Source organism: Eurytemora carolleeae, unplaced genomic scaffold (genome assembly GCF_000591075.1).
Source record: "Eurytemora carolleeae unplaced genomic scaffold, Eaff_2.0 scaffold67, whole genome shotgun sequence".
Lineage (NCBI taxonomy): Eukaryota > Metazoa > Arthropoda > Copepoda > Calanoida > Temoridae > Eurytemora > Eurytemora carolleeae.
In genome coordinates, this window is record NW_019396097.1 from 267,406 (window position 1) to 274,288 (window position 6,883).

Below are 6,883 nucleotides of genomic sequence, written 5' to 3' on the forward strand. Positions count from 1 at the left end.
TTAAAATTTATTGTTATAATTGGTATAAACATTGAATTACATCACGTGATATAACTTTAAGGTTTTCGAAAAAAAAATATAACGTAGTCCTGTTCTATCCTGTTCTATACTGTTCTATCCTGTTCTATCCTGTTCTATCCTGTTCTATCCTGTTCTATCCTGTTCTATCCTGTTCTATCCTGTTCTATCCTGTTCTATCCTGTTCTATCCTGTTCTATCCTGTTCTATCCAGTTCTATCCTGTTCTATCCAGTTCTATCCTGTTCTATTTTGTTCTATCCTGTTCTATCCTGTTCTATCTTGTTCTATCCTATTCTATCCGATTTTTTTAAAAGGATTGCAAGAGTGATGGAATTGAGTTTTTTTCCCACAAACTCAAATTGTCTAATCCCTAAATCTTTGCAACCGGATGGTACTCTAAACCTGTGATATTTCAAAGGATTTTAGTTCATAGTTTGAAATATCAAAGATCTACTTTATACAATGGGAAGCGAAGATATAAAGATTAGAAAATCGGATTTGTGGCAAAACTCAGTTCCTCTAGATGACTTTTCATGCAAAGATGGAAGCACCAGCTTTGTCCACTCAAATTTTTCTAAAGTTTTTTTATCTGTTCATTTCACGTTTCTCTGCATAAGTCTCCTGCGTATTTTTTTCAGATAAGAAAAAATGGAGAAATTATTTTGAAACTTTCCGAGTCAGAATTTTTTTTATCAGAGTAAGGCTTAAGGGTACCGTTGTAAATCAGGCAGTGCCATCTTTACATGGACGGTCACTTGAAATTACGATTATAATGTTTTTTCTATTATAATTATAGTATAGTCTTTTTCTATTATAATTATACAAAGAGAATAGAATATATATTAGAGGGGAATTTACTAGAAAAAAGTGTAAAACGGCCATTTTGTTGTACTGTTTCCATAATATTAAAAATAAACCAAATAATGAATTAGACTGGTTTTATAATTGACCAATGATCATTTCACATATTCTCTATGCTTTTCACTTTACAAACGATTATTTTCCGTTATAACTATAAATCAAATGATGTTTTTTATTCACCTAATTCATTTTATGAAGTTTATTTAAAAGCTTTAAAAATTCGAAATTGAAATGGATAGTCTAGGGAACATACTGTATTAATGTACTCTACTGCATATAATTTGTGAACATTTACATGATTTGTACACTTTGAACTCCCTTTCAGGCTGAAAGGGACTGACAAAATGCATACCAAGGGATTGACTAAATTCCTCTCTAATATATATTCTATTCTCTTTGTAATTATAGTACAGTCTTTTCCTATTATAATTATAGTATAGTCTTTTTCTAAACTAACACAGCCCAAGGAATATAAAAGGAACTTCCATAAAAAAATGTGTACTGCAGTTTCTGGGAGGAGTGCAAACAAAGCAATTAGCATTGGCGGCACTGAATGTGTTTACATTTCTCCCAGATACTGCAGTACACATTATTTAATGCATCTTCCTGTTATATCCTAACCCATCTATTTTTGTAAATCTGGAATAATGCAAGGAAATAATGCAAGGAAATTTATTTAAGAGGTTTACGCATCTTTTGTACTGCAGTGTAATATCTTTGGGCGGTAATGTAAACATAAGACGTATGTCACAGCCTGACATGGAATCCATCTTTAACATAAAAAATCAATGAAATATTCTGGTCAAAGGAAACTAATTATCAAAATTATCAAAATTAAATGCTTTTACCCTCATCGGATACTAAACGAACACTGATGCATCTATTGTTGATTACAAACTCCGCCCAGAGAGAACTGGTTTCAAGATGTACGCAGAGTATACGCAACTGCAATTAACTATCCTTGCATTATAACCTTGGATAAATATATTTACAATGTAAACTGTACAGTAAACCAAAAACTGTGGAATAGGAAGGTTCAAGTTTTAAACAGTCCAATGAATATTAAACATAGCAGTTGTAAAGGTCTGTAAAAATCGATCTATCTATCTATATATTCATCTATCCGTCTCTCTATCAATCAAAATATCTATCCAACTATTTATCTGTATCTCCATCTATCTGATGATTAAAACGCAGATTATTTTCCATTTACATTGCTGTTCAAAACGCTCCTCGACAACATGAGTTAATTTGAAAAACGTCTTTATAAGATTCTACATCTGCCTACCTATTTCTTTAAATATCTATCCAACTAATTCTATATATCTATTTATCTATCTATCTAACTATATCTATCCATCTATCTAACTAAATAAATATCCAAATATCTATCTCTATCATCTATCTAACTATCTATATTTATCTTTCTATCCATCTATCTTGCTATCTATCTATCTTTCTACTTGTCTATCTTTTCATTTATCTCTCCATCTATCTATCTTTCTATCTGTCTATCTTCCCATTTATCTGTCCATCTATCTATTTGTCTATCTATCCATCTATCTATCCATCTATCTATCCATCTATCTATCCATCTATCTATCCATCTATCTATCCATCTATCTATCTATCTATCTATCTATCTATCTATCTATCTATCTATCTATCTATCTATCTATCTATCCATCTCTCGATCCATCTATCTATCTATCTATCTATCTATCCATCTCTCGATCCATCTATCTATCTATCTATCTATCAATCTATTTATCTATTTATCTATCTATTTATCTATCTATCTATCTATCTATCTATCTATCTATCTATCTATCTATCTATCTATCTATCTATCTAACTATCTATCTATCTNTCCTTTCATCCTTCCTTTCATCCTTCCTTTCATCCTTCCTTTCATTCTTCCTTTATCCTTCCTTTCATCCTTCCTTTATCCTTCCTTTCATCCTTACTTTCATCGTTCCTTTCATTCTTCCTTCATCCTTCCTTTCATTCTTCCTTTCATTCTTCCTTTCATCCTTCCTTTCATCCTTCCTCCATCCCTTTAAATGAATTTAAATTCGCATCCGAAAAGTATTGAATTACCTCAGAATATATATATAGGGGCGGAGAAGTTTATTTTCATTTTATTTTAGTTTTCTGCTTCGCATTTTGTAAGGAAGAAAACTATTTGAAAAAGTTTTTAAAAATATATGTTTTACAAATTAAATGAAATATAACAAGATTACAAGCATTTGTTTTTTTGCTTTATTTTGGGAAAAGTTGGGAAAGTGAATCTTCTAAATCCCCGCAAAGATTACTGAACATCTGAATATTTATGTATTGTACTGCATAACCTTCAAAGTCCAACACTTCCCAAACCAAATGCTGCCACCTGTTATTCTATAGTATATATATATACTGAGTGAATTACATACAGAGCGTCCCATATCATTTTAGATTATCTCTAATTTTTAACGTCAACATAAACGCATAATACACAAAAAAAAAAAACTCAGCTTTTCAGTAAGAAATTTTTTATAAAAGCCTTATTTTATTTTTCAAAATGATTCATTCTGATTAAATTTTCTGATTAGTCCCGAAAATCGCAATTTAGACTCATTGACGGTCTAACATGATGTGGGACACCCTGTATGTCAAATTATCCCTAAAATGTAGTTCAAATATCCCAAAAGGTCCAACTTATCATAACGGACTGAAAACCCATACATCTAGTTCCACAAATGAACATGTCCAGAATGAAGAGAGAAACCCGAAAGATTACGTCACAAAGCAGGGTTGTTGCATCCACTTTCCTTCCCTTCACCTTTCCTTCATCCTTCACTTCATCCATCTATAGTTGGATAGAATGAATGGATAAATTGATGGTAAAAAGATAGATTTAAAGATAGATAAATTTACAAAAAGAAATATCTATATTCTATATTCTATATAAATGACCCTATGTATATAATTTTATTCCGACTGATGATTGCGTAAGATCCATGAAACATTTTTTCTTGGAAAAAATATATATTTAAACATCTAAAATGTATATTTAAACTGAAAAAAGTTGAAAATACTATATATATATATAGATATGTACAAGGTGAGTCAAAAAAGTGTGATTTGCGGCGCCTGGTGCAAAAGTGTATTTTTTTTGTGCAACTCTTCTGTATGGTGTTTTTTTTTAATATTTTTTGAAAATTTGTATTTTTTTTTGGTACTTTAATGGCCCCAAAAAAAATCCGCGAACCTTTTTTTCTTTCAAAATCAAAAGTTCAGAAAAATAAAAATGTGTAAATAAATTGTTTCTATCGAAATCTACTTTTAAAAAGATTGAATCACAGAATCTCAGAAAATTTGCAAAATTGTGATTAGAAAATTCTGGTATAATTTTTACGGAAAAATTGTTTTTCAATGGTTCTTAGGTTTCAACTGAACAGCGCGCAGCGTATATTTAATACTTTAGAATATACTAAGAAGAAAGGAACTAGAGAATTTAAATAACTTTTCCTTAAAAATTAGCCCAGAACTGAAAATTGCGAATTTTCTTATTACAATTTTGCCAATTTTCTGTGATTCTGTAATTCAATCTTAATAAAATTTTAGATTTAGAGAGAAATAATATGAATGCACATTTTTGCTTTTCTGAACTTTTGATTTTGAGAGAAAAAAACGATTCGCAGATTTTCTTTTGGACCATTGGAGTACCAAAAAAAATTACAAATTTTCAAAAAATATTGAAAAGACACCATACAGGAGAGTTGCACAATAAAAGGTACAATTTTGCACCAGGCGCCGCAAATCACACTTTTTTTTTGACTCACCCTGTATATATATAATGTGTGTATATATTCTAGATAAAATGCTAGAAATGGATACTGTCAATGTCCAAACCACGACATACATTATCACTAAAGTACTGGTATTTTTTATTTAAACATTGAGTGTTTTTGGAAAATTTTCTTTTTTATGGATTTTCAATAAAATAGATTTAGTAGGGAGAGGATAAAAGAATAGATGGATAGATAGATACACGAATAGGATAGATTGTTCGGCAATAAAAACGTAAGGTAATTTATCAGCTACTAGTTCATTGGTATGGAGATACTAGAGAACTAAAGAAGGATATTTATCAGCTACTAGGATATAGGTATAGAGGAACAAGAGAACTAAAGTAGGATATTTATCAGCTACTAGGATATAGATAGAGAGATACTAGAGAACTAAAGCAGGATATTTATCAGTTACTAGAATATAGATATAGAGATACTAGAGAATTAAAGCAGGATATTTATCAGTTACTAGAATATAGATATAGAGATACAAGAGAACTAAAGTAGGATATTTATCAGTTACTAGAATTTAGATGTAGAGATACTAGAGAACTAAAGCAGGATATTTATCAGTTACTAGAATATAGATGTAGAGATACTAGAGAACTAAAGCAGGATATTTATCAGCTACTAGGATACAGATATAGAGATACTAGAGAACAAAGGCAGGATAGTTATCAGCTACTAGGATATAGGTATAGAGATACTAGAGAACTAAAGCAGGATATTTATCAGCTACTAGGATATAGATATAGAGATACTAGAATACAGATATAGAGATACTATAGAACTAAAGCAAGATATTTATCAGTTACTAGAGATACTATAGAACTAAAGCAGGGTATTTATCAGCTACTAGGATATAGGTATAGAGATACTAGAGAACTAAAACAGGATATTTTTCAGCTACTAGGATATAGGTATAGAGATACTATAGAACTAAAGCAGGGTATTTATCAGCTACTAGGATATAGGTATAGAGATACTAGAGAACTAAAGCAGGGTATTTATCAGCTACTAAGGTATAGATTATTTCCTTCTATTCTAATCTCTGTTCTATGATTGTGAGCCTTTGAATGATTGTAATAAGAAGAATTTCAAAACTTGGATTTGACCAATTCTCATTAAGTTAAAATTGAGTTTTAATAATTTCTCCATTGTGTGGAATGGATTCAAATACATTTTAAAAAACGTGGATAGGGTAGACACATTTTTTATTCCAATTAAGACTTGCGGCTAGGTCTGGGCATGTTCATAATTTGGGAAAAAGTTCGTTTCCCGTTTGTTCCTTGTTAGTTTTTTAAATCATTCTGATTCGTTCCATTTTTTGATTAGCGATTGTCTTTAAAATATTCCGTTTGTTAACGTTCAGGTAGTAAAAAATTGTTGATCGTTAACTATAATTTATGGGTGATAATTGACGATGTGTGTTCGTTACCGATGTGTGTTTGTTACCGATGTGTGTTTGTAAGCGATGTGTGTTTATTAACGATTTGTGTTTGTTAAAAATTCAATATGTTTTTTGAAAATATTTGGAAAGTAATTTATAATTAATGTTTTTCAGCGCGTTTATTGTTGTTAACCAGGGGGTGTAAACGTCATGTATGTGTGTCTGTATCCAAAGAGTGTGTGTAAGTAATAACGAACCGAAGGCGTGTACTGTAGGTATATACAGTACATAAAAATCTCGGTATTTGTACAGTTTAGGAGAGTACATTTGTTTATTGTTAATTGTTTACTTAAAAATACATGTAATATATTATTTATATATTTAAGTCAACACTATAAGCCAAATTGTCATGCAAAGAATATAATTTGATTACAGTATACAATAAACTACTCGTTATTCAAGCAATTGTTCTGTAATTTCCTTGACTGTAGTCATGTTTTGTGTCTGTGCCATAAAAGTGTGCGTGATTAAAAACTATCTCGTCTGCAAAGCAGTGCGACTGGCTTTCTCATGCCAGACCAGCGCCATTTCCCTTCCCTTTATTCTTATTCCCTGTTGTTAACATGTGACAATCGCTAACGAGAAAAGATCCCTTTTCCATCCTAATATGATCGTTTCAGTTTAAAAAAAAATTTGTTTTCGTTAATTTTTTCGAACTGAAAATCTCGGAAATAAATAACTGTTTCTCGTTAGCAAAGCCCAGCCCTACTTGCGGCCTT